At 37.2% G+C, this 13,603-nt stretch overlaps 1 protein-coding gene and 1 pseudogene across 2 annotated transcripts in view; one reads left to right on the top strand and one right to left on the bottom strand.

Moving 5' to 3' along the window:
* Positions 1-13,603, bottom strand: part of LRRC7 (leucine rich repeat containing 7) — a 410,462-nt gene that overhangs the window by 306,513 nt on the left and 90,346 nt on the right. The gene's annotated exons all lie outside the window — the stretch shown is intronic.
* LOC110570130 lies at positions 10,673-11,729 on the top strand (annotated as a pseudogene).

Below are 13,603 nucleotides of genomic sequence, written 5' to 3'. Positions count from 1 at the left end.
AGAATTTAGTATATAACACATATAGCATAACATATGTTGACCAACCATTGTATTATTGGCAAGGCTTCAGGTCAAAAGCAGGCTATAAGTAGTTAAGTTTTGGGGGAGTCAAAAGTTATATGTGGATTTTTGACTGTGCTGGGGTTGGTGCCCCTAACCTCTGTGTTGATCAAGGGTCAAGTGTATCTCATATTATGGCAGTTGAAAAACCATTATCATTTCTTACCATCCCATCATCACTTTCTTGCTTTTTCCTCATCTTCCCAGTATAGTCACATCCAAAGTTCTTGTTAAATCAGTAGTTAATGCTGATATTAATAATGTTTATTTGTACACTGTGTTGTTTACTCATAAACGATTTTTTCTGAAATTGCTTCATGTTTTATTTGCTTGTTTTTCTATGCATTTATCCTTAATTTTTTCCAAACACTCAAACAGCTTTGTCAAATGTCCAGCAATTATATTTCCAAATGCTAAAGCACATCAGATAAATTTTATCTTATTTTGATTCTCAAGGAACTCACGCCTGCATCCTGTGTAGCAGGCTCCAGTCTGGACAGATTGCTCTCTCAGTGTGATATGCATATGGATTCCATAGATATTCATTTGCTAGTCCTCTGAACTGGGCTCTAGTTTCCCAAATTCCATACCTTCTGTCTGTTGGTTTATTCCCACATTCTCTAGTAGAAACCTGAGAGTCACCTGTGTGTGACTCACTTTGCCTCTTCCCTTGAAATATAAATATGAAACAGATGACTGAATCCAGTAAGTTTTGCCTCCAAAAAGCATTTCTAACCCATGTCCTATGTTCCATCCTCAGCATTACTATCAGAGGCCAGGTCATCATCACCTCCCACAGGTTTCTGTAAGTTTTGCCTAACTGCTCTCCTTGCCTCTGGGCCTATTCTTTTATTTCTACTCTTTGTGCAGCTAGAACTTTCCAAACTATATTTCTGATTTTGCTATTGCCAGATAGACCCAATTACTTGTTCAATGTCTGCCTTTCATGCTACAGAGTACATACATCTGTTCAACAGCTGTTTTCCCAGTGACTAAGGAAGTATCAGGCACAAAGTAAATAATTATTTTTTCCTGAAAAAATGAATAAATATCTATAATAGGTTGCAAACTCCAATTTTCTGCAGGAGCTAGGTAGATAACTTCAGTGCTAGGGGGCAGCTTGGGTGGAATCTGTGGCAAACTAGATCTGCTTCATCAAAAGAGCCCAACAATCCTCAGTTCTACCTAATCGTTACCAATTAGGAATATGGACTCTACCAGATCTTCCTTCTTCCTTTTTTTTTTTAAAGACAAGCCAGGAATCTGGACTTTTTGATAAAATCTGGCATTTTATAAGTTGACCACTAATGCATTAAGGAAAAAAAAAAAAAAAGAATAGGCAGGCCAAGCAAAACATGGCTCCTTGTTTCAGATCTCTGGGTAAAGAATAGATATGTATTTCCAGTCCTGATCTGGTGAGTCTCTTTCAGATCTATCACTATCGGGGGTATAGCTCAGTGGTAGAGCATTTGACTGCAGATCTATCACTATCTTCTAGTATCTTTTTGAGAATCTTAGTTGATATCACATAGTATGCATCTAAAACACATTTTGTCATGTTTTTCTACACAATAACTTCTTCCAGTATATTTTTTAATAGTGTTACTTTCCCAGGTCTCCAGGATGAAAATCTTATCAACTTTAATCCCTCCTTGTTCATCCCCGAATCTAGCAAAATGCCAAATTCTGAAAGGTCTTCCTTCCGATTAGTGAATTGAAAAGGATTTGGAGTGATATAGGCCAAATTTGAAATTTTTAGTTGTATAACCTTTGGTAAATTCTTCAACCTCATTGTGCTTCCATGCCCTCACAGTTAAAATGAAAACAAAACCTGTTTGTCAGGGTTGTTCTGAGGACAAAAGAGCTATTATTGCATATGAAGGGCCAGGCACACAGTAGGTGCTCAATAAATACCCACTGCACTTCCTGCCTTCTCTTTACTTGCTTTGTCACTTGTTTTCTTCTTTACTGTTTCTACAGCTATCACATTGGTCCAGGCACATAAGCTAATGTAATTTTAACTTGGGTCTTGCATCTGGTTTTGGACTACCCACCATGTCAAGAAATAATTTTATAAAATATAGCTACTTTATATATTTAAGGCCCTCAATTCCCTTTGTAAATTATATTCCTCTGTAATCCTAAACTTCATGCACCCCATTCTTCCACCCTTTCAGCTCACTTAAAGATTGCCACTTCCCATGCTATCAGTTCAATTGTTCAAGCATTTCTTTAACACATTGAAACCTCTATAATTTGAATCAAATTTCAATATCATTCTTGTCCCTCAAGTCCTACAAACCATCATCTGTATCTATATTTTCTTCTTTCTCTCTCATTAAAATGGAGGAAGCATGCTTATTCTTCTCAAAGGCAACCCCTTCATGCATTCTGTAAATCCTATGTCCTTTTGCTTTCAGGACCTGGAATTATTTTCTTCTAATTTATTCTCATTAGTGTGCAAATGTGTTCTAATGTCATTGACCTTGAAAACAAACACACAAATAAAGAAAATACTTAACCTCAAACATCTCTTTAGCTTGTTTCATTTCTCTGCTCTCCCTCAAAGTATAGCCTTTAAGAAATATGTGTATCTCCACCATTTTCTTTTCAACCTACTTCATTGGGTTTTTGCCCTACTACTCTTATCAGGGTCACTAATTACTTTCACACTAGCAAATACATTGGTTCCCTCCTCTGTCATTTTAGTCAGTCTCTTAGTTTACCACTCCCTCTTCTTAAAACACCTTCTGTTCTCTTCTGGCTTCCAAGACAACACATGGTTTCCTCCTATACCCACAGCAGCCCTTTCTCTCCTTGTTCTTTTCCTTTAGCAATAGCAACTCTTTCTAAATCTCTATGCAGGTCCTTCTCTCCAACCTCTCAAATCCATGCCATTAGCAAATCCTATTAATTTTACTGACAAAGTGTTCTCTAAATGCTTCTTTTTCTTCACTGCTCTCAACCTAATTGAAGCCACCAACTTCTCACCTGAATAACTACCATAGCCTCTAATCTCACCTTCACTCTCCACTAGTCACAGTGTATTCCCACACTGCAGCCAGAGTGGTATTTTACAAATATAAGTTATTTCACATCACCCTTTTCCTTAAAATACTTCAGTGGCCCCTGATCTCACTTAGTATGAAATCTTAAGTTTCTCCCTGTCTTACCTGAATTTGCATGATTTAGCCCCACTATCTCCTGCATCTGCATCTTGTACTGTTCTTCCTCTCATTCATTACACCCCTACCTTCTTTCTGCTCCTTGAACATGCCACTCTCATTCCTGCCCTAGAGTATTCCTTCTCCTGGGACTGTTCTTTCTCAAATCTGCATGGTTGTCTACTCTCTGTCATCCAAACCTCAACATAATTGCCCTCCTTTATTTTCATCATGGCATTGCTGCTATCTTACATTTTCTTTTAAAAATTACTTCCATTATTTGTTTCAAATAATGCAATATATGTTAAGAAAAAAGAAAAGAAGAAGATAGCAGGAGGGGAAGAATGAAGGGGGTAAATCGGAGGGGGAGACAAACCATGAGAGACGATGGACTCTGAAAAAGAAACTGAGGGTTCTAGAGGGGAGGGGGGTGGGAGGATGGGTTAGCCTGGTGATGGGTATTAAAGAGGGCATGTTCTGCATGGAGCACTGGGTGTTATGCACAAACAATGAATCATGGAACACTACATCAAAAACTAATGATGTAATGTATGGTGATTAACATAACAATAAAAAATTTTAAAAAATTACTTCCATTCTTCTTTTGCAGCAATGTAGATTTTGTGAAAATAGGAACTTCTAGGTCTTGCTCAATAATATATCTCTGGTACCTAGAACAGTTGTCTGCACATAACTGGTACTGAAGAAATGTTTGCTGGATGAATGAACAAATCAATGAATATATTTTACCTAATATTTGTTTTTTTATACCATTTCAAAAAATTGGCAGTAAAAATCAACAAATGGGTTGCTTAATCAGATTTCAACAAGATTTGATATTGGGTAAAGGATAGAGATAAGTGATAGGATAAAAAAAGTGATATGACAAGTAAGACTTTAGTTGGAAGATTGTAAAACAGTTCAAAAAATGACTGGGGTACTCTGGATGTCCTAGTTTCTCACTGACACATAAATAAGAGATGTTGATACTATAAACCTTTGAAACAGTAAAATATTTTAAACAAAAATAGAAATCAGAGTAAGATAAAAATGATCTAAAATTTTCCACATATAAACTATGTTTTTTACAAATTTGTCCTTCATCTCACTTTCTTTTGAGCCCCTATGGAGTCCACCTACATTATTTATTTATTGAAAAAAAAAAAAAACCTGTGCATTTGAATGCCAAAATAACTGCAATAAAAGAACACTTTTGGAGAAAGATGCTTCAGGCAAGAGAGTAAACATAGTCAAATTCTGATTATGTATGCATCACTCATGTGAGTTTCATTCTGGAGATGGTTTTGTATACTCAGATAAATTCTATACCTTTGGCACCAGAGGAGAGAGTGATGAACCATGAATATCTTTGAGGGTGTGACAGAGTTGAAAAGGTCTTTTTTTCACCCCTTATTTAAGCCCAGGATCTTAGGAGAGCTCTCCATAGATATGTGTGTGGCTCCTTACGTAAAATGCCAAGGTTATGGATAATTCTGAGTTTCTGAAAGACAAATACTTAAGGAATTATTTGTTAGCGTGCAATTTTAAAAAATGAGGCAACTTTATTAAACAAGTAGCAGTTGTCATGTTCTCCATTTGTAAATTTGGGCCATGTTTAATTTAGAGCAAGGCTTTTCATATTTCTCAATCATGACAACTGTTTAATCAGCAACTATAGTGACATGAGTAGTGCCTTTCACTTTGAAAGATTCCTTTTGAGTTGAAGAAAAAAAGAATCAATTATCATTCAAGTTTTAATAAACTAAAATCAGAATTATGAACTAACATCTCAAAATTTGTCACCCTAAAATATTTTTTCTGTGGCTCCTTTGATCTCATTAGATTTCTCACAAAACTAGCAAAGTGACCTTGATTTCAAATAATGTTATTTAAAGGCCTGAGAGAAAAAGGCCCTCAGACTCCTAAATCAGAGGTAGCAAATATCAGTGAATAAAAAGAAAAAAAGAATCAATTAAATGGAAGAGATATGGTATGTATAACATTGGAGGACACTTCTTTGCTTGTCGAGCATCCATTCCTCTCTTTCCATTAGAACCCTGACCTTCCTTTTAAGGGCATCTCTCATTGTATATTAACTGGGGAGGCATCTGGAATTTGAATCTTGAACAAACATCATGATTATATGGGGGTGTTTGGAGATCGCATTCCTCACAAGAGCAGCAATGTGCGGCCCCTAATGCTATGGTGATGAGGTTTCTGTGCAGCAATCCAGAGCTCTCTTGTTTCTTACCTTTTTTCCATGTAAAGTTCTCCAGGATCCTATTAAATTAATGAGCCCCTGATATATTTCCAATAAATGTTCATCTTTACCAAAATAAGCCATTTCTCTTAAGTCAAGAGTTATTTTTCATTCTACTGTTTTCCTAGAGTTTTCAGATACTTTATATTATTAAGTCCTCCCCACAATCTTCAGAAGTGAACAGGAACAAATTTGTTAGCATCTACTGCAAATGAAGAAGCTAAAGTTCAAAGGGGTTAAATAATATGTCTGAAGTTTCATGGTTTTAACTCTTATCAGAACTTGTGTTAAACCTAGGCCCTCTTTCTCCAGACTCTTTATATTGTATTGTGGTACTTATATGATAATAACCAGTGATTACAGTCACTACTGGTGGAGATACACATCTTTCTTAAAGGTTATACTGTGAGGGAGAGCAGAGAAAGGATGCTTCCTTCTATTGCTTATCATTTTTAAAAGGAATTTCAGGATGCCTGGGTGGCTCAGTCGGTTAAGCATCTGCCTTGGGCTCAGGTCATGATCCCAGGGTCCTGGGATCAAGCCCCGCATTGGGCTCCCTGCTCAGCGGGAAGCCTGCTTCTCCCTCTCCCTCTGCCTACAGCTCCCCTTGCTTATGCTGGTGCACTCTCTCTCTCTCTCTCTGTGTCAAATAATAAATAAATAAAGTTTTAATAAAATAAAATAAGACAAAATAAAAGGAAACTCAAATGAGTGAATCACAAAACATTAAGTCTGAAAGAGATTTTAAAGGACTTATTTCTTTACATGTAAAGTATTCCATACATGTAAAAGTATGCTCCATGACATCCTTCCTTTGTTACCTTTGACTGTTTTAGAGTCAGAGAACACATTCCTTGACTTGAGAAAATATCATGTGGCAGATCTAATCTTTATGGACAAAGTACTCAGAGTTTGAGAGTAAAAAAACAATGCAGAATGCATGGTAATAGGGCATGGATTGCAGAGGAGGTACAAAAATTTCCCTACCTCACTTCAACCCCCAGGATCGCATCAAAAATTAAACTAACAAACCACCATTAAATGAGAGAGTTTTATTTTCTCTGTCCTATGCTGATGTGCTCTAACTTTTCCTGTCCTTCCTTACTTCTGGTCACTGTCAAAGGTCTTATTCTTTGTAAAGTAACAGACACCATATTGGAGGAAGCTACCTATGGTGTTTTATAACAATGATAAAGTATTTAGGCAGTTATCTTAATACTAGTTAACACAATTGAATTGTATAAGAAATCCAGAGATACGTGTAAGTTTTAAATTTGTTGGGACGAAGAAGTGGTGGTGGTGATGGTAGGTGTTATTGTTTCATATAAGACAATGGGAAAAACTTCTCTGGTAAGGTGATGTTTGAGCAGAGGACTGAAGGAAATGAAGAAGGCACAGGCCATGTGGAATGGTGGCAGAGGGAAAAGCAGGGGCCAAGGCTTTGAGCAGAGAGCTTGCTTGGCTTTTCTGTGTAGGCTCAGGACAAACAGCTACAATAGAGTTGTCAGAGCCCATTTGCCTGTCATTAACTTTGAGCTCTATTTTACCTGCTGGCTGCTGGCACAATTCAGGAGCATTTTTGTTGCTCATTTATTTTCTGAAGAGTCAAAGAAGTTTTCTGCTATCCATGCATGGCTCAGTGACTGGAGCCACGCCACAACAAAATTTTCATCAGTCTAAAATATCCCGCATTCAGGGCATCTGGGTGGCTCAGTCGTTAAGCGTCTGCCTTCGGCTCAGGTCATGATCCCACGGTCCCAGGATCGAGCCCCACATCAGGCTCCCTGCTCCACAGGAAGCCTGCTTCTTCCTCTCCCTCTGCTGTTCCCCCTGCTGTGCGCTCTCTCTCTCTCTGTCAAATGAATAAATAAAATCTTTAAAAAAAATAAAATAAAATATCCCCCCTTTGATAAATTCTTGACTGCTTCATATTGGGTAACCAATGCTTCAGCTACACAGTCCTGTATGAGTGGAAACCATGGAGCAGTGGGCACCAAGCAATGGTTTTTAATGTAGCCCTTGCCTGGCCCCTGGCTCCCCAGCATCTGTCTGTTTCCCTGGAGAAGCAACTGTAGATACGGGGGGCATTTTTTTCTAGCATCCCACAGCTTACTGACAATATTCTATATTGGATGTATATTGTTAAGAGTTTACTTTCATTTTTTCTATACACCTTTATGAACTTGAATTTAAACAACTGCTTAATTAAAAACAAAATACTGAAAGAAGTTGGATACCGGAGCTCACCTTCATGTCTACTATGGATTATAAAGCTCCAAACCGATGCATTTGTATTGAGAAAATAATTACACACACGCATTACAGAAAAATAATGTTTTTTGCAATTTGGCTGCATTTCAAAAAGTGTTATATCCTATTTTTTAAAAGTGGCTTGTGGTATATCCATACAAAGTTATACTATTTGGCAATGAAAAGGGATGGAGTACTGATACATGCTACGAGGTTGGTAAAACTGGAAAACCTGATGCTCAGTGAAAAAAGCCAGTCACAAAATGCCCTATGTTGTATGATCCCACTTATATGAAATATCCAAAATAGGCAAATCCATAGAGAAAGATTTCCAGGGGAAGCAGAGAACGCGGAGTGACTGCTAATAGGTATAGTGTATTTTGGGGAGAGGGGGGAAGGTGATTAAAATTTTCTATGATTAGACAGTGGTGATGGCATTACAATTCTGTAAATATAATAAAACCACTAAATTGTACATATTTTGTAAGGGTGAATTTGATAGGTATGTAAATTATATCTCAATAAAACTCAATAAAAACTCTTTTTAAAAAAGAGTACAGGTTTACTGCCTATCTTTTCTTGTGAAGGAATACCATTTATTCTGTGCATGAATGTTTTCCACATTTGGCTATGAAAGTATTCTTTTACAGTAAAATAATAAAAGTCTTGCATGAGACTTTTAAAGTGTTTATTTAGCAAAAGAAAGGGAATGTCAGTTCCCACACTTTGCTGGATTTTGAAATCCAGAAGTGTGGGATCTACTGATCTGGGTCAGGCTGAGGGAAGAGAGGCCAGATGAAGACATTATCAATATGCCTCCAGAAAATTAACAAGTTTTAAGAATGTATAGTTTAATATTCAAATGAATATTTGTTTCTTTGGTCTTCTTCCTAATTATTTAAAAATAGTTGTATGACTTCCCTATATCTCACCTGTTTTGTGTCCCTCTGAGGGTGTTTTATGGCATTCCAATAGGACGCTAGAACCTCTCCTTTCTAATATATAAAACTCATATTTTACAAGTAAAATGCTCATGACCTTAAATTTTAAAAGGCTTGGAAGATTGGAAATTTCTAGAATTAGCTTTGATAGTACTACACAGTTGAGGCTATATCCTTTTCTTCTATTCATTATGAGCCAATAGGTTTTTGTAAGCTATAAACATCCAGATCAAAATCAATTGAGATGCCATATTTCTCTTACCCATGGAGTTTTTACCAACAAGAGCATAATAAAATTTCCCAATTTTATCCCTGTACACACAGTTGCCATGATACTGGGGAAAACACAGGTAATTTCTAGGCAAGTTCCTATGGTGGGTTAGTACTAGGATTTTTATTTTTATAGTTTAATTATTTGTTTCTCAGCAATTTTCTTTTTCCTTTCTTTCTCAGGGACATTATCTTGTCTCCTGGTTTTAATTCTCACCTCTAAGTGGATAACTCTTACATTCATCTCCAACTCTGACCTCTCTCCTGAGTCCCATTACATTTTGTTTATTCCTCTGTTGAATACCTCCACGTGGACAGATATTTTTATTTGATATATCAATGTCTAAAACCAAGCTAATAATTAGAATGTGCCCAGAGAAATGTAACTAAAATGGCGAAGCATTTAGAAAGCATGTCTTTGAAAAATGGTCAAAAAAATTTGGAAACTTGTCTTGGAAAAACAGAAGTTTAAGGCAAAGTATATGAATTCCTTTAAAATATTCTAAGGATCAGGGCAGTAATGCCAGAAGCATAGCTTCTTGTCCAGAGAGGGCATGCCTTAATAATCTTTGTATCACCCCAAGTGCCTACCCCAGTTTTAGGCGTTGAGATAGATGGATGGGTATGGGCAAACATCATTAACATATTGCAGAACATTCTAATAACCTGAATTTTCCAATAATACAGTGGTCTGCTTCTTAATTTAGTGCTTTCTTCCACTAATAGAAATGTTCATGAAGAGATTGGATGACTGTTGCAAGAGAAATAATAAGGGGACATTTCTGCATTGGGTGGACAGTTAGATTAGTTAACACTGGGTTCCTAAAGGGCAGTGCTTCCTGGAAACACTCATAGGAAACCAAGCAAAACTTTTGTTCAATTACACACTGGGCTTTTGATTTGTTGTTACTGTAGCATAACATATTCTATCCTAATGAATACATAGTCTTTGGTAATAGTTTTGGATAAGAATCTAACATCCCACGTGGCTTAAAAGAAGTTAATTAACTTTCTTGGCCTAGATTCGCTTATTAGTAATAATTGAGGGCTAAATTAAATAATCTCCAAGGTTGCATCTATTCAAATATAATACAACATTGTGATTCTGTGAGTCAGGGAAATTTTCTGCGTAAACAGTGGTGTTATCACAAATGTGTTGGTGCAGCTGGTAGAGTCAAAAACCTACACCATTAGAGGCAGGGAATTGAGATAAAGTCATGCCACACAATTTTTTGTTAGAGAGTCAATGCCCAGAACTATGTTGAGATGTTACAAAATCTTACTTTTGTTTTACTCAGGGTAATTAACATGGGAATTATCCTTCATCTGTGATAAGAGAATGATGAATATTGATTATTGGATATTTCTCTATTCCAGGTATCCCATATGTATTATCTCACCCAATACTCATTTATCCACTTATCTACCTATTATCTATAATCTATCTAACCACTAGGAACCTCTATTATCTTCCTATTTTTGCTAATGAAGAAACTGAGACTCCCAGAAAATAAAATATCTTCCCAACCAAACAGCAGTGTTAAAATCTAATCCTAGGTTTGTCTGGGTCCAAAGGTCAGGTTCTTAATCTCTAAAATATTTCAAGGGTAGATTGTAAAGTTTAATACAGAGAAAATTTTCTAAGTCTGGTGCTTCAGATTTCATTCCATCCTCTTTTAAAATGTGGTTAAATTGATCTCACCTGGCTCTACAACTGGGGACGCTCGCAGCTCTCGGCGCCGGGCCCAGCTTCCTTCAAAATGTCTACTGTTCATGAAGTTCTCTGCAAGCTCAGCTTGGAGGGTGATCACTCCACGCCCCCAAGTGCATACGGGTCGGTCAAAGCATACACCAATTTTGATGCTGAGCGTGATGCTCTGAACATTGAAATGGCCATCAAGACCAAAGGTGTGGATGAGGTCACCATTGTCAACATTTTGACCAACCGCAGCAATGAACAGAGACAGGATATTGCCTTCACCTACCACAGAAGGACCAAAAAGGAACTTGCATCAGCACTCAAGTCAGCTTTGTCCGGCCACCTGGAGACCGTGATTTGGGGCCTTTTGAAAACACCTGCTCAGTATGATGCTTCTGAGCTGAAAGCCTCCATGAAGGGGCTGAGGACTCCCTCATTGAGATCATCTGCTCAAGGACCAACCAAGAGCTTCAGAAAATTAACAGAGTCTACAAAGAAATGTACAAGACTGATCTGGAGAAGGACATCGTTTCTGACACATCTGGTGACTTCTGCAAGCTGATGGTTGCCCTTGCAAAGGGTAGAAGAGCAGAGGATGGCTCTGTCATTGATTATGAACTGATTGACCAAGATGCCCGGGATCTCTATGATGCTGGAGTGAAGAGGAAAGGAACACCTGTGCCCAAGTGGATCAGCATCATGACTGAGCAGAGTATTGTCACCTCCAGAAAGTATTTGAAAGGTACAAGAGCTACAGCCCTTATGACATGCTGGAGAGCATCAAGAAGGAGGTCAAAGGAGACCTGGAAAATGCTTTCCTGAACCTGGCCCAATGCATTCAGAACAAGCCCCTGTATTTTGCTGACCGGCTGTAAGACTCCATGAAGGGCAAGGGGACTTGTGATAAGGTCCTGATTAGAATCATGGTCTCTCGCAGTGAAGTGGACATGTTGAAAATTAGGTCTGAATTCAAGAGAAAGTACAGCAAGTCCCTGTACTACTACATCCAGCAAGACACGAAGGGTGACTACCAGAAAGCACTGCTGTACCTGTGTGGTGGGGATGACTGAGGCCCACGACGGATGAGCACCCAGCAGTGGTGCTCCTTTGTTTCCAGCTAACAGTTCTAGAAAATAGCTTGTGACTAACAGACCCCTTGTGCCTGTCCCCATGAGGATAGTGTTAGCATCACCCCCTCCCCATCCTTATGTCAGTTGCCTAAGCATTGCCTGCATCTCATGTCTAGTCTCTCCTTTTAGCCAAAGAAATGAACATTCCAAGGAGTTGGAAGTGAAATCTATGATGTGAAACACTTTGCCTCTTGTGTACTGTGTCATAAACAGATGAATAAACTGAATTTTTACTTTATAAACAACAACAACAAAAAAGTTGATCTCATCTGTCAAATTCACTCTTTATGTCTTTCAATTTTGGTCACATATTAATTTTTCCAAATTATTTCTATTCTGTTTTTTAAGGTTCCTCTTCAGTTTCAAAAAGTTTCTCAACAGTTTTTCTCTTTATTGCTTTTTTTTTTTTTTTTTAACTTTTGTCTTCCCACACTACTTCATATATAATATGCCCCTGTTATGGTCTATTACTCTGCCTATAATTTTAAGTTTCTGGTTCAAAATAACAAGCAAAACAGTACTAAATTATAAGCTGTGTGGGTTTTCTATTACTGTGTGAAAGGCATGTCATTTTGTATTTTTACCTTTTACTACAGCAAATTAAGTAACACAGATTGAACCATTTCTAATCAAAAAACTTCCTGTTCTTTCCTATCTATTTTTGCATCTCTTCTGACATAGTCTTGACATATCTTTTTCTAATGTCACTAACCTTGACTCTGTTCTATACCTGTTGTATAACATCTTACAGTAGCAATTCTGGGCCAGCTAGAATATTCTCTGTATAAAATATCAGAAAGAAAAAAAATTTTAAAACATTTACAAAAGGCAATTCTTTCCATAATGTAATATCAAAAATACAAATACCTAGCTCATTTAATCAACATATTTGAAATCACCATAGTAACAATGCCAGGGAAACACAAAGAAAACAATAAAATAAAATGGCAGACAAAAGAGGTTTTATTTAATTTAAATTTGAAGATTAAACTCCCTAAAGTAGACTTTGTCTACTTTTCCTCATGAAACAATGACTGTATAGCATTTTGTTTGTAGTGTACACTGTGGTAATCTCCCCCACGGTCCTTGCACTCCTTTCCTTTGTGTTGTGGCCAACAATCACAAATCCACAGAGATGGCCCATCATTGTTTAATTCAATCAAAGTAACCTTATTTTTCTTGCCATAGTGGATTCTATAGCAAAGGGACTGGATCAGCAATAAATATGTAACACAATTAAGGCCAATGAGACCTAAGAATAAGTTAGGACTTTCAAGTCCTTCCCAGAAAAACAAAGAGTTTTTGTTTAACTTCCTGTTTTTCTAATATGCACAAATATATCCATGTACTATAATGATCATGTCTCAATGTCAGACAATTTAGATCATATCTCAAGATCAAATACATTAGAAGAAAGTAACACAGGCTGCTTTATGAAAGCAACACCTTGATTTTGGGAATTCAAAGAATCTTGAGAGATTATGTGAAAGATCTTTGAAATATATAAAGTTTGCCATAATAAAAGATAACAATTTCTCCTCAATTCAATACGCTGGGAAATTATATTGAGTCTTTGGTTCACTTGTATTATTTTTATGTATTGTTAATTCAAGCTTAAGTAGGCTCCTGGTGACTTACATGATATATAAGACTCTCCGATGACACTATCTGCCTAATTCATCAAGTCGAACAATGCTGTGTGACTCTCAAGACCTTTCAGAATCTGGGTCCTTCATGCTCTCCCTACTCTACTTACATACTGTTGGCACTCCCTCAGGTGTACCTGCAGTTTCAGACGCTTCACAGCTCTGCTGTCCCTCTCCTCACCC

This window comes from Neomonachus schauinslandi, chromosome 4, assembly GCF_002201575.2.
Source record: "Neomonachus schauinslandi chromosome 4, ASM220157v2, whole genome shotgun sequence".
Taxonomy (NCBI): Eukaryota; Metazoa; Chordata; class Mammalia; order Carnivora; family Phocidae; genus Neomonachus; species Neomonachus schauinslandi.
This window is presented reverse-complemented; position numbering and strand designations above follow the sequence as displayed.